Genomic DNA, 25,925 nt, shown 5'->3' on the forward strand with positions numbered 1-25,925 from the left:
CTCAGGAGTGAGACCCGCTGCGATCTGTCCCTTAGTGTAGGTACTACTGCTCCCACCATGGAACACACTCTGTTCTAGGCTGGGAGTAGTGGTAGTTATTTAAAATAACATTATTAAAATACAGTAAATACATTAGTAATAAAAAAAAATCATAAAATGAATATTAAAAAAATATATTATTAAAAAAAAAAAAAAAGACATGGACCCCTTATCTTTTTTTACTATAAATTCTTCCCCTACAATGTTTCCCATCCCTACTGCATCTCCCCCCCCCCCCCCCCCCAATAACATTTGGAAATAATGCCTGCAGGGAAACTGCCAAAGGGGCCAAAAATGCAATATCCACAGAAAGGTAATAATGCCAAAACACAGGGACAATTAGTGGCAGTTTTTCTGGCGTTTTTTTGATTTTTTTACCTAAAAAAAAGAAAGCCAGAAAAAGAAACAAGTGGGAACCTAGCCTTAGAAAGACACGTTATGGCTGACAATCCATATCAGAGAAAAATAACTGCCTGTACAGCTCAGAGACAGGACTTTTTGGAGGCACATATCTGGAGAAGGGTACAAAACAAGTTGTATGTTTGTAACAACATGGACTTTTCCTAGAGCTGGCTGTCCCACCAAACTAAGAAATTTGGGGAGAAGGGCCTTGAGAAGATAAGTGACCAAGAACCCAATGGTCATTTTGGCTGAGCTCCAAAGATCCTATGTGCAGGAGAAACTTCCAGAAGGTCAATCTTCTCTGTAACACTCCACATTCTGGACATTATGAGTTGCCAGAAAGAACCCTCTCCTGGTTCTCAACCTTTTTCACGACTGTACCCCCAAAGGGTGAAAGTATGTCTGCGGGTACCCCTCGCGCGGAATTTACCTGTAGACAAAATAAATCATAAAATTTATTATTTTTACTGCCGGCAGTAAAAAAATAAAGATGTACATACCTTCCCCCGCTCCCCCGGGCCTCCGGTAACCGGCTCCGGTCTCGGCCGTGATCCTCTTCCTGGTTGCCGGTGGTCAGAGAGTCTTACTGCGCTCAGCCAATCACCGGCCGCAGTGAAGTCCCGACTCGGCCGGCGATAGGCTGAGCGGCAGTGTGACGTTTTCGGCCCCAGCAGCAGGTGCCGGTGTAGTGAATAATTTTGTGTCCTGAAGCGTTCTCACACTGCCGCTCAGCCTATCGCCGGCCGAGTCGGACTTTGCTGCGGCTGGTGATTGGCTGAGCGCAGTATGATTCTCCGACCACTGGCAACCAGGAAGTGGATCGTGGCGGAGACCGGAGACGATTACCGGAGGCCCCGGGGGAGCGGAGGAAGGTATGTACATCTTTATTTTTTTACTGCCGGCAGTATGGGCAACAATTTTTATACTCTGGAGTTCTCCTTTAATGCCCTTGTGCCATTATTTCTCTCCCCCATCCCCAAATCCGATCCCCCTGGGCTAATACACACACACATATATATATTATATATATACACATACAATAACATCCCTCCCTCCCACACACTTAGTTTTGACTTTTTTTTTTAACATTACCCAGCCTGTTGTGGTATACGGCGCTCCCAAAGTCCCGTTCGGAAGGGCCGCACAGAAGGGTGATGTCCTCCTACGCTGTGCGGCACCTCCACAGCTCCCGTAAAGTAGCCCCGCTCTGTGCTGACAAACACTTGGCCAATGCATGGCCAGTATTTGTCAGCACATTGCGTACCCCCGCACATTCGGTGGGGTTGAGAACCTCTGCCTTAGTAAAAGACACATATAAGATAGGGCCAGGGACTATTGATAGGATTCAGATTATTGGGCAGAATAGATGGGCCAAATGGTTCTTATCTGCTGACACATTCTATGTTTCTATGTTTTACCTCCACCTTAAAAACCTTTCTCAAATCCCCTCTTATCTCAAAAGAAGAGGCTAAAAAGGTCAGCCACAAAATTATGGTTTAATCTATGGCTCAAATAATGCTGTGTTTGATGCTGATTCGAAGCTATACACATGCTGCCTGAAGCAGAGTCAAAAAGCACAAGTGAATTTGGCACCACTTTTCAAGCTGAACCTGTGCCAAAAGGCTCTGAAAAGTAACATTTCTTTTTTTGTAGGACTTGATTTCACTAGTTTTCAGGTGAATCACTGCAGATTTTTGCTTTGTAAGTGGGGCTTTTAATGCCAACATTTAAGGATAGAGTTATACCTAGACTTTTTTTTTAGCTTGAAGTCTACAATTATAACTCTATAGCAAACAAAAAGGCATAGTGGTCAGCACAAAGCCCCAGAAAAACTAGACTGCAAACCTGCGAGGCAATTCGCAAAGCACAAAAGTGCATAAAGTTCCTTTAGAAACCGCCAGTAGAATACTGTTTGTTACGGGTGCTGAAGCAATCAGAGAGTACATTCTATGCAAAATTCCGTAGAAGAAGACGATGGCAGCACTCACCGATACAGTAGGGATGATCTCTTCTTTATTTCAAAGTGCAAAAGAGAACATTGTGTGCGGACGGACGCCAAACATTGATCAGCATACAATGTTTTCTTTTGCACTTTGAAATAAAGAAGAGATCTTCCCTACTGTATCGGTGAGTGCTGCTATCTTCTTATTATTATACAATTATAACTTGGCAATTACATATGACGGTTCCTAAAACTGAAAAATTAGCATGTGAATTCCATATAAGTTTTCGATATGTTTTTTGAGCAACTACTGCATAAAAATCACAACAATGTTGTATGTATATTGAACACAATCCATTCCTGTGGAGTGCAGTTATTTTGCATCAGCTAAAAACGGAGCTGTCATGCTACAAAAAAATCCTGGTGTAGTCTCAGCCTTAAAACGTCATGACAGTGTGTCTGCAGGGGACTCAGTGTGCCACCATGCAGCACCCTGCACATGGCAAAGCCTTTAGGCCCTCTACTCACATTACGCAATGTTTTAGTCAGTACTTATTTAGTATTTTATGTAGTTCAATCGATCTGTCACATCCATGAAATTGTAGAAAAATATTCTGAAAATAAAGAAACCATATTGTTCCATATTTTTGAAATTGCTAAAACATATTTTAAAGGTGCTTGAAGGCTGTATACAGCTCTGCATTGTATTGTTTTCATGCATTTACAATGAAAATATGTTTTGATTAAAAATTACATATCATTTTGTATTTACATCTCTTATGCAGACATTTGCATCCTTGCCATAGCATAGCATTGATCAGTGTTATTGGTGCTCTGCTGCTCCAGCTGGCCATGGCTTGCTGGGAGCGTCAAAGCATCAATCGGACGGCGAGGAGGCAGGTAAGGGCCCTCCCACTGTCCTCTCAGCTGATCGGGACTTTGCAAGTTCACTGCAATGGTCCCAATCAGCTCAGCTGAGCTAACCGGCACGTTAACCCAACAATTTCGATGCCGCAAGAAACTCGCTATGGGCACATCAGCCACTGCATCTGTATTAGCCACTGCATCTGAGGTTTTGTTCACACTGTCTTCCTTATGCTGAAGAAATGTTATTTTCTAACAATGGTGGTCTTACATTGCTTTTCCAGTATCTAGAAATAGCTCTTATACCTGAGTAGTCTCTTGGTCCTGGAGTATATTGAGATTTTTAAGAGAGCCAGGATTCTTCTATAATATACGTTCCTTGCCGCAGTCAAGTGGCGATCCTGGTCTACTGCCTCACATGGCGCTGATAACGTCGCTCTCTTGCTGGGGCACATTTTTATTGCAGTTCTTAGTTTAGTGATCTCGTGTTTACTGAATGTTCACAATCTAATAAGGAACATTACTTTGTTTCTCCAGTAGACATTTGTTTCCCTCACAAACTACTCTATTTGTGCATGTTAATCTTAAAGGGGTACTCCGCTGCAATGCTTCCGGAGCTCCGCTCCCCAGCGTCCGAAAGTTTATTGTTCCGAACGCTGTGCACGGAAGGGCTGCCCCCTCAACGAAAGTCTATGGGAAGGGCGGGCTTGACGTCACGAGGGGTGGCCCTGAACACGGAAGCCCGCGCACAGCGTTCGGAACAATAAACTACCGGATGCTGGGGAGCGGAGTTCCAGAAGCAGGGCAGCAGAGTATCCCTTTAAAGCCAAAAGTGGTTTTCAGATCCAGTTAACAGGAAATTTTTGCCCAGAAATAGGTGAAAGCAAAAATGAATTATATTATTTCTGTACACGTCATAAACATAATGAACCAAACCTTTCCTCTTTCAATCCTTCTACGTATTCTAGTAACGGAACATTTAGCATCAAAGAAGAGTCATGTTAAATACAGACAGCAGGAGGCATGAATATAAAGCCTCTGTCTCATTCGCTGACATGTTTCTGCAATCATTTTTCTTAACAGCTTCTTCTTCCTGTGTTATTAAGGAGTGTGACAGATCTGGTTATTATAAAAATGAACTTCTGTGCAACATTCAAGATTAAGACTTTTCGACCTATCACTTAGATACAAGTCTTATAATAAGCAAGCTGAATAAAGATGCAATTTTTTTTTAAGTATGAAAAGCTTTTTTATTCAGCATTTTATATGCAGGAGATAAAAACATAAAAAATTAACCCATAGATTTAGGAGGCAATGACATAGCAGTAGAATGGCTAACATGTTGGAGGGAAGCTAGGGCTACACTGTATATCCACCAGTTGCATTGTTTAATGGCATCTAAAATATGTGTGCCTTTTATAGTGGCATGGCTCAAACAGGTCTACTTTAAATGCAATGTGAATTCAAATAGAGAAAGAAAAAATTGACATGGTCACACATCCACAACATGCACCTTGATCTTACGCTTCTCAGCAACATTTTTAAACTAACAGGTTGTTAGTGTACTTTAAGTAGTGGGTCCCTAGCATCCCCAGAATAAAATGGTGCTGCACTGAATGGCTACCACCACCACTTTAACACCAGTGCCCACAGGGGGAACGGCCCATTGGCAGAGCAGCCCCAATGCTGCCTGAACCAGACCCTTGGCCACGCCTACCCACAGACACGGTGCCGCGGCAGCAATGGACGCCGCACGGCGCAACACCAGTGTGAACAGGTCACAAAGTTCACTTACCATGTGCTCCCAGTCAAAGACTTTGAGACTGCCAGAAAGAATAGGGCCCTATGCAGCTTCTGCCAATTTATATAGGCCTTGGCTGAAGGGGAGGGGCAGAGTGCTGACCAAGTAAAAACAAAAAAAGAGGGGAATAGAAAACACAATGTGAATTCAAACAGAGAAAAAAAAGACATGGTCCCACATCTACGACATGTACCTTGATCTAAGGCTTCTTAGCAACAGTTATTAAACTAACAGGTGGTTAGTGTACTTTATGATCATGAAGTGCAAGCCCGCTAGCCACATCACGGCCACCTGTAGGTAGCAGGTCCCTAACATCCTTAGCATAAAATGGAGCTGCACTGAGCAGCGACCACCACCGGCACAACACCAGTGCCCACAGGGGAACGACCCACTGGCAGAGCAGCCCCAATGCTGCCTGAACCAGACCCTCAGAAGCTTTAGATCAGTGGTCTCAAACTGTGGCCCTCCAGATTTTTCAAAACTTCAACTCCCAGCATGCCCGGACAGCTGTTGGCTGCAGCCAACGGCTGTCCGGGCATGCTGGGAGTTGAGGTTTTGCAATATCTGGAGGGCCACAGTTTGAGACCACTGCCTTAGATCATTGTGCATGTTGTAGATGTGCTGTTTTTTTCTCTATTTGAATTCACATTGTGTTCTCTATCCCCCTCTCTTTTTTTGTTTTTGTCTAGGAATGCTCGGACCTGACATCCATAATGTGGTGGTGCACCATCTTGCTGGAAAAATTCAGGGAACGTGCTAGGTCCGAGCATTCCTAGATGAACAGTTTCCTGGAAAGTGGATTGGTCGTCGTGGGCCAGTTGAATGGCCCCCAAGGTCTCCCGATCTGACCCCCTTAGACGTTTATCTTTGGGGTTATCTGAAGGCAATTTTCTATGCTGTGAAGATACGAGATGTGCAGCACCTGAAACTACGGATACTGGGAGCCTGTGCTAGCATTTCTCCTGCGGTGTTGCTATCAGTGTGTGAAGAGTGGGAGAAGAGGGTTGCATTGACAATCCAACACAATGGGCAGCACATTGAACACATTTTATAAGTGGTCAGAAACTTGTAAATAACTCATGAAAGAATAAAGTTATGTTAAAACCAAGCACATCATTGTTTTTCTTGTGAAATTCCCAATAAGTTTGATGTGTCACATGACCCTCTTCCTATTGAAAAAACAAAAGTTGGATTCAAAATGGCCGCCATGGTCACCACCCATCTTGAAAAGTTTCCCCCCTCACATATACTAATGTGCCACAGACAGGAAGTTAATATCACCAACCATTCCCATTTTATTAAGGTGTATCCATATAAATGGCCCACCCTGTATTTTAAATGCAATTCGGTTTAAAGCATAATGGGGCCCCAGAAAATCATTCAGAGAGCCTTTTAAAAATCTATGCAATCAATTTCTGTCTTTAAGAAAATATCTGATTATTACGGGGTAACCATTTTGCTGTACAGCACGTACCTGGGTGTACAAATATGGCAGAAACGGACCTATTGATGCGAATGCGAAGGAGCTGTGAGCATAATGTGTAACATTTACTAAAGAAGTTGAGTGACCACTTAGTCCTTTTATGGATGTCAATGGGCCAATATTGGTAGAGAGAACACACTCCAATGACCTGTTAAAATGACAGAAACTACTGGTGTAATAACAGCTGTTACACTTCCTCTGTTTCCCTCCCTGTAATTTTACTATTATTATGAATTCCGATAGATAGTCCTTATAGGCATCTGCCAAACTCTGATTTGACCATTAAAGGGGTACTCCGGTAGAAAACTTTTTATTTTTTTTATTTTTTTTTTATCAACTGGTGCCAAAAAGTTAAACAGATTTGTAAATGACTTCTATTAAAAAATCTTAATCCTTCCAGTACTTATTTGCTGCTAAATACTACAGAGGAAATTATTTTCTTTTTGGAACACAGTGCTCTCTGCTGGCATCACAAGCACAGTGCTCTCTGCTGACATCACGAGCATAGTTCTCTCTGCTGACATCTCTGTCCATTTTAGGAACTGTCCAGAGCAGCATGTGTTTGCTATGGGGATTTTCTCCTACTCTGGACAGTTCTTAAAATGGACAGATGTGTCAGCAGAGAGCACTGTGGTCATGATGTCAGCAGAGAGATCTGTGTTCCAAAAAGAAAATAATTTCCCCAGTAGTATTCAGCAGCTAATAAGTACTGGAAGGATTAAGATTTTTTAATAGAAGTAATTTACAAATCTGTTTAACTTTCTGGCACGAGTTGATTTAGAAAAAAAAAAAAGTTTTCCACCAGAGTACCCCTTTAACCCCTTAAGGACACATAACGTACTGGAACATCATTTGTCCACTCCCGATCTATAACGCGGGGCCACGGCGGGTCGGGCCCGGCCTCTAACAACGGCCGGGACCCGTGGCTAATAGTGCGCGGCATTGTTTGCTGTGCCGCGCGCTATTAACCCTTTAGACGCGGCGTTCAAAGTTGAACACTGCGTCTAAAGTGAAACTGAAAGCATGCCGGTAAGCTCAGTGGGCTGTTCGGGATAGCCGCGGCGAAATCGCGGCATCCCGAACAGCTTACAGGACAGCGGGAGGGTCCCTACCTGCCTCCTCGCTGTCCGATTGCCGAATGACTGCTCAGTGCCTGAGATCCAGGCATGAGCAGTCATGCTGCAGAATCATCGATCACTGGTTTCCTATGAGAAACCAGTGATCAATGATAAAGATCAGTGTGTGCAGTGTTATAGGTCCCTATGGGAGCTATAACACTGCAAAAAAAAAGTGAAAAAAAAGTGAATGAATATCATTTAACCCCTTTCCTATAAAAAGTTTGAATCACCCCCCTTTTACCATGAAAAAAAAACACAGTGTAAATAAAAATAAAAATAAACATATATGGTATCACCGCGTGCGGAAATGTCAGAATTATAAAAATATATCGTTAATTAAACCGCACGGTCAATGGCGTGCGCGCAAAAAAATTCCAATAAGTCCTATCAATGCAAAAATGGTACCGCTAAAAACTTCAGATCATGGCGCAAAAAATGAGCTTCATACCGCCCCATACAAAAATAAAATAAAAAAGTTATAGGGGTCAGAAATGACAATTTTAAACGTATTAATTTTCCTGCATGAAGTTATGATTTTTTTCGAGAAGTACGACAAAATCAAACCTATATAAGTAGGGTATCAATTTAACCGTATGGACCTACAGAATAAATATCAGGTGTCATTTTTACCGAAAAATGTACTACGTAGAAACGGAAGCCCCCAAAAGTTACAAAACAGCGTTTTTTTTTTCACTTTTGTCGCACAATGATTTTTTTTTTCCGTTTCACCGTAGATTTTTGGTCATTATAAAGTAGAATTGGTGGCGCAAAAAATAAGCCATAATATGGATTTTTAGGTGCAAAATTGAAAGAGTTATGATTTGTTAAAGGCAAGGAGCAAAAAACGAAAATGCAAAAACGGAAAACCCCCCGGTCCTTAAGGGGTTAACATAGTCACATAGTAAACACTCCAGAGAATATGTTTCCAAAGCTCCATAGTCCAATGAAAACAAGCTTTACACCATTCCAGCAGATACATGGCATTGAGCAGGGGCTCTTAAATGCAGCTGGCTGACTATGGAAGCGCTCTTTAAGACACCTACACAGCACAGTTCTTGTGCCAAGATCACTTCCAGAGGCTTTTTTGATGCAACAGAAGATGTGTTTTTTATGCATTCGGCAGTCCTTTGCAAGTCTGTGTATGCTACCTCCAGGCGATTCCAATTTACAGTAATAGTATTTACAAATGACCAGGCAGATCCAACAGATCAGAAGTTTCACAAACAAGGTTACACCCTATGACAGTAAGTCCGGCGCTGGTCCCCTGCACGTTCTTTAAAGAGGGAGAGATGCAGCTCATGCTGGGTGGTTCCATTACCCCGGCAACCATGTCGAGTGAGTTCTGTGCACAAGCCCTTTTCTGATGAATGGACTAGTGCATCGAACATACTAGGGTTCATGCATCATGTGCCAAAATTCACATTGAATACACAGTTTAGTTCACATGTATTCTTTTTTTTTTCCAGCATTTTAAATACACTAGAAGTGCATTGCTCTGGAGAATGCCAGGCACTGATTAGCTCCATGGATTGGGGCTAATCTGTGCCCATGACAGATAGTACAATATGTATCCAAGGCTACCCTCATAATTTTTGCCACTTTTTCCATGCTATATTTTTCCTCTCAGAAAAAATACGCCATTTGAATATGCCCTAAAAAGATTTGGATACGTTCATAAAATAGATTTGCCTTACAGCTTTGCTGGCATATGGATGATGGCCTTAATATGGCATCCAATGGTTTGCCATGTGGTGCATGCAATGCACAGTAAATGCACAGTAGTTGGATGTGCTATGGATTTTTCATATGAAAATTTTCACAAAAAATCCATAGCAGAATACAGTACCAGCAGAATAAGTGTGATGTTTGTTTAAAATCTTTTCTACACAACTGAAATTTTCCAGACTGAATTGGATCTACAGTATGGATTTTATAACCACAACATGTCAATTTATGTTGCAGATTTGACACAGATTTTTATTACTGAAACCATTGGGCAAGGTAATGTTCACAAGAAAACCGCAGCGCCCAACAACAAATCCGCATGACTTCTTGAGGATTTTTCTGGTGGACTTTCCTGAAGATTTGCTGCAGAGAATACCTGCAGAAAACCCATCTAGTGCAGCTTTACTTAAAGGGGAATTCCAGGCAAAAACTTTTTTATATATATATCAACTGGCTCCAGAAAGTTAAACCGATTTGTAAATTACTTCTATTAAAAAATCTTAATCCTTTCAGTACTTATGAGCTTCTGAAGTTAAGGTTGTTCTTTTCTGTCTAAGTCCTCTCTGATTACACCTGTCTTGGGAAACACCCAGTTTAGAAGCAAATCCCCATAGCAAACCTCTTCTAAACTGGGCGTTTCCCGAGACAGGTGTCATCAGAGAGCACTTAGACAGAAAAGAACAACCTTAACTTCAGAAGCTCATAAGTACTGAAAGGATTAAGATTTTGTAATAGAAGTAATTTACAAATCTGTTTAACTTTCTGGAGCCAGTTGATATATATATAAAAAAAGTTTTTGCCTGGAATACCCCTTTAAAGGCCAGCTTTGGTTCAAGGATCCTGCAAACAGCAGCATATGTTTCTCTTCCTGGACCCTTATACAGGGACATGCACACATAGACATAAAAGGGGGCTTGAGGCATAATACACACAGTGATGTCACAGTACAGGCATAATACACACAGTGATGTCACAGTACAGGGATAATACACACAGTGATGTCACAGTACAGGGATAATACACACAGTGATGTCACAGTACAGGCATAATACACACAGTGATGTCACAGTACAAAGATAATACACACAGTGATGTCACAGTACAGGGATAATATACACAGTGATGTCACAGTACAGGCATAATACACACAGTGATGTCACAGTACAAGGATAATACACACAGTGATGTCACAGTACAGGCATAATATACACAGTGATGTCACAGTACAGGCATAATATACACAGTGATGTCACAGTACAGGCCTAATATGCACAGTGATGTTACAGTACAGGCATAATATACACAGTGATGTCACAGTACAGGCATAATATACACAGTGATGTCACAGTACAGGCATAATACACACAGTGATGTCACAGTACAGGCATAATACACACAGTGATGTCACAGTACAGTCATAATACACACAGTGATGTCACAGTACAGGCATAATATACACAGTGATGTCACAGTACAGGCATAATATACACAGTGATGTCACAGTTCAGGCATTATACACACAGTGATGTCACAGTACAGGCATAATAAACACAGTGATGTCACAGTACAGGCATAATATACAAAGTGATGTCACAGCACAGGGATAATACACACAGTAATCTCACAGTACAGGCATAATACACACAGTGATGTCACAGTACAGACATAATATACACAGTGATGTCACACTACAGGCATAACACACACAGTGATGTCACAGTACAGACATAATATACACAGTGATGTCACAGTACAGGCATAATATACACAGTGATGTCACAGTACAGGGATAATACACACAGTGATGTCACAGTACAGGCATAATACACACAGTGATGTCACAGTACAGGCATAATACACACAGTGATGTCACAGTACAGGCATAATATACACAGTGATGGCACAGTACAGGCATAATACACACAGTGATGTCACAGTACAGGCATAATACACACAGTGATGTCACCGTACAGGAATAATACACACTGTGATGTCACAGTACAGGAATAATACACACAGTGATGTCAAAGTACAGGCATAATACACACAGTGATGTCACAGTACCGGCATAATACACACAGTGATGTCACAGTACAGGCATAATACACACAGTGATGTCACAGTACATGCATAATACAGTACACACAGTGATGTCACAGTACAGGGATAATATACACAGTGATGTCACAGTACAGGCATAATACACACAGTGATGTCACAGTACATGTATAATACACACAGTGATGTCACAGTACAGGCATAATACACACAGTGATGTCACAGTACAGGCATAATACACACAATCCTTTTTCTTGAGCCCCTGCCCACCAAAATGTCTATGCACGTCCCTGCCCTTATAAAACTTTTGGTAGGGGGAATACATTAAAGTTTTTTTCTTCAAGTACTTTTGAATTTCTATAGTTGCAGTTCGGCCACGGGAGAATAATTTATATTTTTGACTACCCACATATCATTACTGAAAGATATTTTACTACATCTTTGCTATGAAGTTCTCCATTTTTTCATTGCTAATAATCCTTTTCAGACTTTATATATTGTTGGATTATTTTACAATGCAATATAAAGTCATATTTTACTTGCAGTAGTATTAAAAGTAGCACCTGATATAGGCACCAATATATTTTGAGAAGGCAAATAGCCAAAAGCAGTAAAATATATTAATGGACTCAAAAGTAATAAAACCTATACATAATTCAGCGACGGCACCCTTTATTATATTAATTCATATTCCAAAATGCAAGTCACATGGCTTAAAGCATTATTGTCCTTTTCTGTAATGTATATTTTTGCCAAATATCTTTTTAATAACTGATTATCAATACAAATACAAAAGAGATGATAAAAGACTATAGATATGTACGACAGATAGATATGACAAAAGTCTTCAGGTAGATGTGATCAACATACAGATTTAGAGAAGGAAGACAATGGGCACAGAATGGCGGTTAAAGTAAATATCTCATCAGAAAAAGACCTATTGTTTAGATTAAGTTTTTCTCTTAAACATCATTTTTTATGTTGTTTTTCTAATTTTGCCATGTTACTATCTGTAATAATGTAATAATCCTGAAATCCTGGAGTTTTCATTCTCACCACTAAACCTGAAATTAAGCTGAGATTTCCTGTCTTTGATTAAATGGAGGAGGATGATGGAAAGTCATGTCTACAGTGTTACAATGAAAGACAACACCCTGCAGAAAACAAGAGACGATCTTCACAACTTACCCCCATTGCTGTGGGTTGACCTCTTCAAAGGTCATAGCTCATGTCCAGTAACATTTCCCATTTATGTCAAAGGGACAGCTCCTGTCAAATGTCGCCTATGTCGATGGGGCTTGCTGTTCAGCATATCTCTACATGTAGTAAAAACAGCTTAGGTTAGATTGCTGCCGCCATAATAAGAAACAAAAACTAAAGAAAAAAAAAACAATTAGTAAATAGAAAGGTATTGTGTTGACCCAGTACAGAATCATGTGTTCTTCTGTACTCCTGCCCATCCTGTGTGGCAGATGCCGCTTCAATGTCTGTCTTGGGCAAACTCTCCTCAGGACTCTCTATAATGCACAGTATAGTGCAATGTTATATAATGGTTAATGTATTGGTATTTTTCTATTCACTTGTTACTTTAAGAAACCTGTTGTCATGGACCTTGTTGTTAGGGGAGTATGCAGAGGTGAACCATGTGACTTATCTGCCCAATGGGAATGCTCAAAACCTGTCCCATAAATAGTGTAACCAGAGTTTAGTCTAGCTGAGGTACAGTTGAGAGAAGTGTAGAGTCTGTCTGTGAGGTGATTCTGAAGGAGGCCTGAGGCCTATTTCAGCAACCATGCATCTACTACCATTTAACCCCAGTACCCAGGTGAAAGTCAAAACCTTGCGATAAGCACTACAGTCCGGGGATTAATTCAAGTCAAGTTAGTCAAGTCCAAGTAACTAAAGTCTAGCATGGGCTGCATACAAGTCAAGTCAGTCTTATACAACACAGTCAATTATAAGTCCCAGCAAGCTGATAAGCTTCCCAAAGGTCACCCTGCATCTCCTACATGCTAATATGAGCTGTAACTAATTGTACCATCTTTCCAACCTCAGTAAAGCAAGCCAGTTATCCATAACCTTGCATCGGAGTGATTACTTGCCCCATGCCTGGCACAGGAGAAGTTGGTCAACCACGCCCTGGCATCACAAAAAGGTTCAATCACATATTACCCTCACCTGACACCACAGTATTAGAACAGAACATGTATCTGGCTCAAAAAAACAATTTAGGTGATACATTCCCTTTAAGAATAGGTTAAAGCAGTTTTCCAGCTTTTCTGTTCCTTAAAACAATAAAAGAGCGCATACCTCCTTTGCTCCCCCACTGCTTCTGCTGTCACTTCTTCCGATCCTTGTTGTGCTAATTTGTTTACAACTTAGGGTAGGATCACATGTGCCTACATATTGACTGAAGCTCCCCAACCAGCCATTCACAGAGCTTAGTAGGACATCATCAGAAGCTGTTGGAACGGGAGCACAGCAAGGACCGGAAGATGTGACAGCAGGAGCAACGGGGTAATGAGGTAGGTAAGTGTGTACTCTTTTATTGTTTTAAAGGGGTACTCTGTTGCTAGAAATCTTATCCCCTATCCAAAGGATAGGGGATAAGATGTCTGATCTGGCTGCTGGAACCCCCGCAATCTCTCTGTAGACACCCGGCGTTCTTAACATTAAGTTCAGAACGCTGAGTTTGGGAGGCAGTGATCACGATGTCACACCACTCTCCCTCCGTTCATGTTTGTGGGTGGGGCGTGTCTGCATGGAGATCACAGGGGGTCCCAGCAGCGGAACCCTGCAATCAAACATCTTATCTCCTATTCTATGGATATTCTATCCTATTAGAACAGGCAATAGTCTGACCATTGTTGGCAAGTCAGATTGCAGTACCACCAGAAGTGAGAGGTTGTTTCACTCTCAATTTTACAATGTCAACATATAACATTGTCAATGAGATTATATTCATATAGCAAAGCCGGGGTTCTTTACCACCTAGTAATAAGCTTATAGGAGCTTTTCTGCATATTAACCCCTTAACGACGGCGTATGTAAATGTACGCCCTGGTGAGCTGGTACTTAACGCACCAGGACGTACATTTACAGTACGTCCTATGCATAACCGCGAGCATCGGAGCGATGCTCGGGTCATGCGCGGCAGGTCCCGGCTGCGGATGTCCGCCATTAACCCCTCAGATGCCATTATCAATGCAGATCACGGCATCTGTAGCATCGTGGTCACTAAAATGGATGATCAGGTCGCCCGCAGCGCTGCCGCAGCGATCCGATTGTCCAGAATGGCAGACGAAGGTCCCCTCACCTGCCTCCGCTGCCTTCCACGGGTCTTCTGCTCTGATCTGCGATCGAGCAGACCAGAGCAGAAGATGACAGATAATACTTATCAGTGCTATGTCCTATGCATAGCACTGAACAGTATTAGCAATCGAATGATTGCTATAAATAGTCCCCTATGGGGACTATTAAAGTCTAAAAATAAAAGTTAAAAAAGTTTTTTTTTAAAGTAAAAAAAAAGGAGAAAAACCCCTCCCCAATAAAAATGTAAATTGTCCCATTTTCCCTATTTCACCCCCAAAAAGTGTAAAAAAATAAATGTTATCTACATATTTGGTATCCCCACGTGCGTAAATATCTGAACTATTAAAATAGAATGTTAATGATACCATACGGTGAACGGTGTGAACGTAAAAAAAAAAAGTCCAAAATAGCTGCTTTTTATAAAATTTTATTTAAAAAAAACTTATAAAAAATGTACTAAAAGTTTTATATAAGCAAATATGGTATCAATAAAAAGTACAGATGACGGCGCAAAAAATGAGCCCTCATACCACCGCTTATACGGAAAAATGAAAAAGTTATAGGGCTTTAAAAAATTAAATGTACTAATTTGGTTGAAAAGCTTGCGATTTTTTTAAAGCGCAACAGTAATAGAAAAGTATGTTATGATGGGTATCATTTTAATTGTATTGACCCAAATAATAAAGAAGACATTTCATTTTTACCGTAAATTATATGGCGTGAAAACAAAACCTTACAAAATTTGCAAAATTGTGGTTTTCTTTTTAATTTCCTCACACAAATCGTATTTTTTGGTTACGCCATACATTTTATGGTACAGTAAGTGATGGCATTACAACGGACTACTGGTCACACAAAAAACAAGCCCTCATACTAGTCTGTGGATGAAAATATAAAAGAGTTATGATTTTTTGAAGGCGAGGAAGAAAAAACAAAAACGTAAAAACCAAATTGTCTGGTGCAGAGTACTCCTGCTTCGTCCTGCCAGGGCTGCAAAAAAAGGAAAATAAACCATCTCTCACCTTCCTGGGTTCCCGCGGAGCGCCACTACAGCTGATCGGTCCTCCGGTCCATCTTCTTCATACTTCCGTGTGTAACGAAGCGTCACATGGCGCTCAGCCTATCGCTGGCCGCCGTGATATTCTGCCTAGGCCCATAATAGGCTGAGCGCTTCGTTCACATGGAAGTATGAAGAAGAAGGACCGGAGGACTGATCAGCTGTAGTGGCGCTCCGCGGGAACCCAGGAAGGTGAGTGATGGTTCATTTTCATTTTTTTTGCAGCCCGGGCAGGACGGAGCAGGAGTACTCTGCTCCAGAGTACTCCTTTAAGGCCCAAATGGGCTGAGTCCTTTAGGGGTTAATACAGGGAGAGGAGCCATGAGAGTGTTTGGCAATAATTTGTACGTCAGATTTCTGCAAGCATACAGCTTGACATAAACAGTAGGAGACCGAATACGTCCAATATCCCATCCACAGTGCCAATTTCCTCCTTTGCCACCTCTTTTGTTTCCTCTACCAGCACCAGACTATGGTGACCTGCCCTTTGGTTGAGTCATATCACCAAAAGTTGAATTCTGTCCTCTTCTGTGATGTGATCAACTATATGCTTAAATGGCAAGCAGCTAACCATACACTGTTGTCAGATTCTGTATTTCTCTGTGATGTGACCAACTATGTGATCATAGAGTGACCATTTAGTGGCACACCATTATATTATGTCATTGCCTTCAGCACATGTGCCTTCCTATTCACTTCTGTTGTATCTACACTTCTTCCATATCTGTTACAGTAAACTGCTGCATTTCTCATGGTGTCAAATGCTGAAAACTATTTCCGGATGACATTTTTTGCAGATGGTAGCAATGTCCAGGTTGGACACCAGCATTTGCCTCTGGTCTTCACTCTTGGATGTGCAGTCAAATAGATACTACTGCCATTTATCCAGTTGCTGATTGGGCCAGACAGCTCCAATTTCCTCTCCTGACACTTGTTTTTTTCCTCCGCACCATCCAGTAGTGATCTGCCTTATAGTTGTATCATACAACCTAATATCAGATTCTGCACAGGTGTTCTGTAATATGACCAACTGCATCCTCATAGTGCAACCATTTAGTGGTATAGACCATTGTATTGTTTCATTGCCTTCAGTGCCTCTTCTCTTCTTCCAAAGTACACATCTTCTGTACCTATGCTTTAACCAGATGTCTTACTTTTAACTGCTGCCTTCTTCAGGGTATCAAACAACCCCTGGATTTTAATGTCACTACAGTTTAGGTTGGAAACAGCAGTCTGCCTTCAGTCTCCATTCCTGCTCTGGCCCCGCTGTCAAATAGATCATGCTTCTGAATGTCCTGGTACGGCCTGTGCATTCTGTAAGGTGTAGACTGTTTTCTGTGCCCTCCGGTTAGCACCCACCCAATTCCAATGGGTCCACCTCCTCCTCCTCCAAAGCAGTGTTCTGCTCCACCACCTAACATGCCACCACAGGCCTCCAAATCGTCTTGGTCTTTGTCATCCTCTACATCCAGTTCATCTTGTTGTCATCAGCAACATGTTAATCTTGTCCACTATATGTTATCTGTAGTGGTTTTGGTGGTTGTGCAATTTCAGTAATCACAAGACTTTTTTCCCCCAAGCTGTTGCCGCCAAATCATGTAACTGTATGTGAGATCTCCAAGTGAATTTACACAAATCCCCCTTGCTTTGATCTTTAAATCACCTGGTATACTTAATATTCCATGCATAACATCTCAAATTAATAGATACACACAAGAACTTTATTATCAACAAGTAATGTGCAAACAAAGCACTGTAAGGGTGGGTTCACACCACGTTTTTGCAATACAGTTACCGTATGTGGTTTGAGCGTCAAAACCGTATAGAACCATATGGCAAACCGTACTCATTGACTTTGTATTGCAAACCGTATGTTAACCGTATCATGCGGTTGCATACGTTTTGTATCTGTTACGGGAACAGAAGCAGGAACAGACGTTGATATGGAAAGACATCATTCATCAACTGTAGAAAATCTAAGGCGACATATATCTGAAAGACATTCAACTCGAAGAAGCCACAGTTCCAATTGGCAGGAGGCTTTTCTTGAAGCTATACAGAAGCTGGAAAACAGCTTTACTTATAAACTCCTCCAATTGGATCTGCGGCTTCTTCGAGTTGAAGGTTTAGTGTCAGGACCAACTCCAAGTCCAAATAGAGACTTCGCATTGGGTTTGGTGTCAGAAATGGACAAAATGTCCGAAGAACAATTAAACAATTTCAAATCTAGAGTGTTAAGAATCTCTTACGAATGCCTTCATCCCCAGCCCAAACCAATCTACCCTCCCCCTTCACCATCAGTCCATCCATCCCACAAAAAATCATACTCTTCCTCATATCCATACCAGCAACCTCAGGAAACATTTGAGGAAGAAGGTCAAAAATATCGTAGAATTTAACTTTGTTGACTATTAGTTTTGTTTTTCCAGTTTTAGATATTTATGTTAAAGGACAGCTGTAGTGTGCTTTTTTAATATATCCCTGTGCCTGCGCTGTAAAAATAAACTTTGACTTTTACCTTTCTACGTCGATGCGATCCTCTTCATGCTTCCTTGGGACGTGTACGCCACACTTCCCTCAGCTTAGCACCGCCCACAGCGATGTTCTGTCAAGAGCTCCTTAGATGACAGTGTGCTCTGCCAATAACCGGCGGGGATGGAACATCGCTGCTGCAAGTGATAAGATGACGGCAGTGTGATGTTCCCTTCCTCAGGAAGCATGAAGAGGATTGCAGCGACGGAATGTGAGGCACATAACAGAGACGTGGAAATGTAGGAAGGTAAAGTTAAAGTTTATTTATTTTTTTTAAACAGCCCGGGCACAGGGCTATATAAAAACTCCACCCAAAAAATGTCTTTAAAATGTTATTTTTTCTATTTAAAAAAAAAAAAAGACTGGCAACAGTTTTCAGGCAAAGTTTTATAAAGTAAATACTTTAATTGTTTAAAAAGTTTGCTGATTATTTCTGAACGTAACTCCAACAAAACAATGATAATCTTCACAGGAAAAGACTCCAAAGACTCCAAACACCGAATTCTAAATGTTCTGCAAAAAAAATTAGGACATATTATTTACTTACCATACAAGAACATATTTTTAAAATCATGGGCACAACATAAAGAAATTACATGACATGCAGAACATAGCCTTACAATTTTAAAAGTCATCTGTGGCCCTTTTACTTATCCCTTATCCACAGGATGGGGGATAAGTGTTTGCGGGGGGTAGAACAGTATGGGGACGGGGCGTAAACAGTGTTCTGACCCCCCGCAATCAAAGACTTATCCAATATCCTGTGGATAAGGGATGTGTTTTACCACTGATGTTTTCCTTTAATGCTTTATTTATTGCAATTTACAAACTGTCAGATGAAAAGCAGGATATATACATCAAGCAATTCACTTAATTACCTTAATATCTGTCCTTCCAAGGAAGAGCTCCAACAGGTGAGCAAAAATAGTTAGCAAAGTTTTCCCTGATTTGGGAATTGGAGACTGATGTCCGGGCAGACAATGTCTGCATGCCAAGCATGGGGGCATCTTCTATGTCTTCAGACATTAAAGGGGTATTCCAGGCCAAAATTTTTTTTTATATATCAACTGGCTCTGGAAAGTTAAACAGATTTGTAAATTACTTCTATTAAAAAATCTTAATCCTTCCAATAGTTATTAGCTTCTGAAGTTGAGTTGTTTTCTGTCTAACTGCTTTCTGATGACTCACGTCCCGGGAGCTGTGCAGTTCCTATGGGGATATTCTCCCATCATGCACAGCTCCCGGGATGTGACATCATCATTGAGCAGTTAGACAGAAAACTTCAGAAGCTAATAACTATTGGAAGGATTAAGATTTTTTAATAGAAGTAATTTACAAATCTGTTTAACTTTCCGGAGCCAGTTGATATATAAAAAAAAGTTTTTGCCTGGAATACCCATTTAAGTAATCTTGTGGCTGATGATGCATTACACAATTGTGAAGCACCACTGTAGCTTTTATTACCGCATCAACTTTCTGGGGTTGTATCTGGATGCAGGTAGTGAGAACTCTCCATCTGTTGGCGAGTATGCCAAAGGCACACTCAACATGTCGCCGTGCCCTTGACAACCGATAATTAAACACTCGCCTCCTCTCATTTAAGCTTCGACTGGCATATGGTTTCATCAAATGGCGAGACATTTGAAATGCCTCGTCAGCCACTATTACATGAGGCATTATGGGTGTTGTAGTGCCGGGCAATGGTGCAGGTCCAGGGAGCTTAAAGTTTCCACTATAAAATGCACGTCCCAGGTTTGACATTTTAAACACCCTAGAGTCATTATTGTGTCCATAAGCACCAACGTCCACGGCCAGAACACGGAACTTAGAATCAGCAATGGCCATTAATATAACACTAAAGTATTTCTTGTAATTGAAATATAAGGACCCACTGCCAGCCGGTTTCCGGATCCTCACATGCTTGCCATCAAGGGCTCCGACACAGTTTGGAAAGTTGGCCGCTTCATGGAAACCTTTGGCAGATGCAAGCCAGATTTCTTCATTTGGCTCTGGTAAGTATATGGGTTGAAGATGTCGCCACAAAGCCTCACAAGTCTCTCCCACAATGTTACAAATGGTGGATTTGCCTAGATGGTATTGAAAATGGAGTGAGGCGAACGATTCTCCACAGGCAAAGAATCTGAAACAAAAAAGTTAAACACATAAGAGTACATATTCAAAAAAAAAAAGGATATAGTATTACCGTATATACTCGAGTATAAGCCGAGTTTTTCAGCACGATTTTTCGTGCTGAAAACACCCCCCTCGGCTTATACTCGAGTGAACTCTCCACCCGCAGTGGTCTTCAACCTGCGGACCTCCAGAGGTTTCAAAACTACAACTCCCAGCAAGCCCGGGCAGCCATCAGCCGATGGCTGCCCGGGCTTGCTGGGAGTTGTAGTTTTGAAACCTCCGGAGGTCCGCAGGTTGAAGACCACTGCGGCCTTCGACATCATCCAGCCCCCTCTCACCCCCTTTAGATCTGTACAGTACTCGCCTCCGCTCGGCGCTGGTCCGGTGCTGCAGGACTGTCCGGTGGGATAGTGGTTCCGGGCTGCTATCTTCACCGGGGAGGCCTCTTCTAAGCGCTTCGGGCCCGGCCCCAGAATAGTCACGTTGCCTTGACGACGACGCAGAGGTACGTTCATTACCAACGTACTTCTGCGTCATCGTCCAGGCAACGCCTCTATTCCGAGCCCGCAGCGCGGAGAAGAGGCGCCCCCAGTGAAGATAGCAGCCCGGAACCACTATCCCACCGGACGACCTCCTCTCCGGACAGCCCTGCAGCATCGGACCAGCGCCGAGTGGAGGCGAGTACTGTACAGAACTAAAGGGGGTGAGAGGGGGCTGGATGATGTCGAAGGCCGCAGTGGTCTTCAACCTGCGGACCTCCGGAGGTTTCAAAACTACAACTCCCAGCAAGCCCGGACAGCCGATGGCTGCCCGGGCTTGCTGGGAGTTGTAGTTTTGAAACCTCTGGAGGTCCGCAGGTTGAAAACCACTGAGGGCGGATGATGACAAGAGGATGATGAAGGGGGGGTGTGGGATGATGAAGGGTGGTGGGGATGATGACAAGGGGATGATGAAGGGGGGGGTGTGGGATGATTACAAGGGGATGATGAAGGGGGGGGGGGGTGTGGGATGATTACAAGGTGATGATGAAGGGGGGGGTGTGGGATGATGACAAGGGGATGATGACAGGTGATGATGATGAGGGTCTGGATGATGACAGGCGGTGATGATGATGAGGATGTTGATGACGGGGGTCTGGATGATGACAGGGGGGGATGATGTATTTCCCACCCTAGGCTTATACTCGAGTCAATAACTTTTCCTGGGATTTTGGGTTGAAATTAGGGGCCTCGGCTTATACTCGGATCGGCTTATACTCGAGTATATACGGCATGGGTGGATTTGAAACACCAATCTTTCAATTTCAATGAATGTGCTCCCAATTGCAACACAGACATGATCCTTGCAATGTCTTTGAATTTTAATATTAACCCCCTCCCTCCCCTAATTTATCACAAATATAAATACAAGATATTGGAGAGAGAGATAAATTATTATTTACCCCTTAACGACCACAGACGTAAATGTACGTCCTGGTTTGGCTGGACTTTCCGCACCAGGACGTACATTTACGTCCTGTGTATGACTGCGAGCATCGGAAGGGTGCTTGCGTCATACACATCAAGTTCAGGCTGCTAGTAGCAGCCGGAGACCCGCCCGTAATGGCCGACATCCGCGATCATATTTTTACCGTAAATTGTACAGTGTGAAAACAAACCCCTCCAAAATGTGCAAAATTATGGCTTTCATTTAAATTTCCTCCGCAAAAAAAAATTTCTTTTGGGTTCGCCGTACATTTTATGGTAAAATGAGAGGTTTCATTACAAAGTACAATTGATCACGCATAAAGCAAGCCCTTTATGGGTCTCTAGATGGAAATATAAAAGAGTTATGGATTTTAGAATGCGAGGAGGAAAAAGCGAAAATGCAAAAAAAACATTGGCCTGGTCCTTAAGGTAAAAATGGGCTGGGTCACCCACAGAAGCATCCGCTCTACAAGCAGAGACACCTTCTGCCAACGCCTCCGCACGAGGTACACCATAGAGGATATCGTACGCAGAGTCCTACAGGAGCGGGTGAGTGATACTACCAGCAGCATTATTTGTATGAGCTCAATTAAGTAACTTCAATAACTAGTCACAAGTTACATCTTATATCATTTGCTATTATTTGCAAAGACTGTAATACTGCTCAACAAAGGACTTGTATCAATCTTTCAGACCGGAATTTTTCAATTAGACCTCATACATATAATAAGGTCACCAGAGTGCTGGATATTATTTTACATTTTGATCTTTACGTATAGGGGGTGTGTTACCACTTGGGCCCAGTGGTTTTCTTCATCCTGTTATATTGCATGCCAGAGGATATATAGTGCATTTTTATTGTTTTACATCACAATTTTATATTTGCATTGAATAAAAATCTTATACTTATAGCATCCTATGTTATTTTATTCAAATATCATTATGTACCTTTTAGGGTAGAATCCTTGAGGATTGGTTATACACTTTGTACATTATTTTTCATAATTCCGGCCGTTGGGTTTCGGCTTATAAACAATTATATCCTCGGATTGTGTTTTGTGAGCTGCACACATTTCTATATAATTTACAAATCTGTTTAACTTTCTGGCACCAGTTGATTAAAAAAAAATAATAATAAGTTTTCCACCGGAGTACCCCTTTAATCTGTCTTAGATAAGTCTACTTGTGCAACCCACATAACCTAAATTGCAAATAGCGCAGTGTATATAATAAATAGCCCACGTTGTTTTGCAATTTATAAAAGAGGGAATGATGTATAATGAGCCCGCAATGCATTTATTTCTTTGGTTTGATTAATAAATGCACAGCAACCACAACGGTTGCCACCACATTTAAAACATCTGTGGTGGCCCGGTACCGTATTGCATACCGTATCTAGTGTAGAGGTCCCCAAAGTCAGAGTAACTATGCTCAGGTAGGGTCCCTCAGGTGGGAACTTGTCGCCTCTCCTTAAGTCTAATTCTCTAATGCTAGTACATGTATATATTTAATAATAGTATATATCTAATATAATGTAAAGTATTTACCTTGTTTAGCGTCGCAGGACCTTCGGTCATGTGACCATGTTAAATATCCTCTATGGTATGTTTGTAGACCTTTGGAGGTCCTTGGGTCACGTGTTACCCACAATTCTTTGAAATGGTGATTGACCCAAGTACGGACCAATTAGCACTAGTCCAGCCCTTGCCCATTAAAGGGAGCTGTAGCCAATTATCGCTCTCTTGGGTTGCTGCTCTCGTGGATGCTGGACTAGCAGGACGGATCTGCACAACTTTCAAAGACATGCTAGGCCTCAAAACCTATTGGCCTCAGCTGAACTAAAACCGTGAGTTCAAAACTACCCCCGCTAATGCTAGCGTGACTACTGGACCGCAACTAAATCCCCTAAATCCAGTGGAACAGCGCCTAATACTTAAAGACTCTAAATAGCTAAAGTCCCAACCTTTGCCAATCTCCAGAGAAATCAGTTGTATGCATAGAGACTGTTACATTTATGAAGCTTGCAGAAAATCTTCAGTAAAAGTTATACCTGCTTCAGAAAACTCTCCGGTTGTGGACATTCTATTATTATCTACCTCCCTATCGCTCTTGGGAAGGGTGGCAGTAGGACAAGCATTATTGAGGAGCCCTCACCCTGGCGTCACGAATAGCAAGGGTTAACAAGCACCCTTTAATTACCGCACAGCTACACTCCCCATACCCTACATCCCCCGGGCTATCACACATCCTTTCAGGTCAAGCCAGGTATTCCTGGCTTTATTCTCCTAAACATGTGAAGGTGCCAGAATGGATTGTAAATTAGATAGACATTTAGCTGAAAACCTGCAGCCTTTGCGAATGATATTCTTTAAGATATTATCTTGTTCCAGAACCAGGGCTGGGGAGTCGGTAGATAAATATTCCGACTCCTCAGTTTTTTGTACTTCTGACTCCACAACTCCTCTGTATTAATATGCAAATGTATTTTATACATTCCTTGAAGAAAAGAAAGGCAACATACATGTCACAAAGATATCAGTGACTACAGCACTGATAGGACACAGTCAAGAGAATACACAATGGTATAAGTGACTTATAGGCAGGGCCGGACTGGAATCAAAAATAGGCCCGGGCATTCTAGAATAAGCAGCCCATTTTTTTTGGTGGAGGTCCAAATTCTGGGACCCCCACCAATAACCTTGGTTGTCCAGCTATTGTAAAGCTAAAACTCCCATCATGTCTGTAGAATATGTATTTGAAGAGAAAAGTAAAGACCGGCGGGGGGCGCCTAGTGTGTTACCGCAAATAAAGAAGGAATGATGAAGTAGAGGCAGGTGGGCACAGGTTGCCCGTAGGTAATGGATGCTCACCTGGAGCGAGTGGAAAACTTGTGTATCAACCGGGGTAACAACTGGGGTAACACCAACCGGGGTAACAATGCTGGAGACAGCTGCCGAGCCAAGAATTCAGGAAAGGGCTTACCAAACCTGGAGGAAGTACCATGGAATGATGCAAAAAAATCCTGTGGTTTCCAGTGTGGAAAAGAAGGATCGGACCAAAGAAGTGATGTGGAACAAAGCTGGACCGCTTTATTGAGAATAAAGCAAAGTAAACAGGATAACGTGTTTCGGGAGACAACGCCCCCTTCTTCAGATCAGTGATAGTGCTATACAGTACATATAAGGGAGAGGGGACAAACTACAATGCAGTGAATGAAGCATCACTTGCAGAAAAAACAAATAATTGACATTAGCATGAATAAAGACAAGTAGAATCAAGATGAGAATACAATCCATGTGGTGACATGCAGGAATGACATGCCAGTATAATACAAAAGTGTTGGACAGATTATTGGTAGCCAGGGACCTCCGTGGTGCATCCGGACCGTGGGCAGAAGTAGTTGTCTCTTAGGAAGCATCGCTAAGGTAGTGGCGGCCGTCTCTGAGAGCAATGGTGCATTGTCATAGAGACTTTTGGTTGTTTTAGAACAAAAACAAAGCTTATCTATATGAACCAAAACTAAATCTGTAAAACCTAGAAATGGTTTATATTAATCTTGAAATGTAGTTATAGGCTTAGTAAATGCAAATCAATTCAATGTAGAGTTCTAAGGAAGAGAATTGCCTCTGCCAGATCCTCTTTCATGGAGGCTCTTAAGTCAGACTTCATTATTTTTAGGGCTGAAAATAATCTTTCGACACTGACTTGGGTGGATGGCATTGCAGTAACTATTTAGTAGGAGTCGGAGTCGGTGTATTGTTTGCCGACTCCGACTCCTCGATTCCGACTCCACAGCACTGGTTTTGATCCTGCAGCTATCGCTTTTGTGTCTCTGAGCAGAGACAAAATACAGGAAGTGTTGGCGGGACAAGCAGGACTCTGTGACACCCCAACCCAGACCAGTTGACAAGTTGCCCATAGCAACCAATCAGATTGGTTCATTCATTTTGAAAAGGGCCTCAGAAAAATGAAAGAAGCAATCTGATTGGTTGC

At 42.0% G+C, this 25,925-nt stretch overlaps 1 long non-coding RNA gene across 1 annotated transcript; it reads right to left on the minus strand.

Moving 5' to 3' along the window:
• Nucleotides 1-309: 309 nt before the first annotated feature.
• On the minus strand, nucleotides 310-12,989 carry LOC130308364 (uncharacterized). The gene is made up of 4 exons (XR_008857349.1): nucleotides 12,854-12,989; nucleotides 12,621-12,748; nucleotides 4,184-4,340; nucleotides 310-871 (listed from the first exon to the last, which is right to left on the minus strand). It is a non-coding gene; the product is annotated as an uncharacterized LOC130308364 (long non-coding RNA).
• Between the last annotated feature and the right edge of the window lie 12,936 nt (nucleotides 12,990-25,925).

Source organism: Hyla sarda, chromosome 1 (genome assembly GCF_029499605.1).
Source record: "Hyla sarda isolate aHylSar1 chromosome 1, aHylSar1.hap1, whole genome shotgun sequence".
Taxonomy (NCBI): Eukaryota; Metazoa; Chordata; class Amphibia; order Anura; family Hylidae; genus Hyla; species Hyla sarda.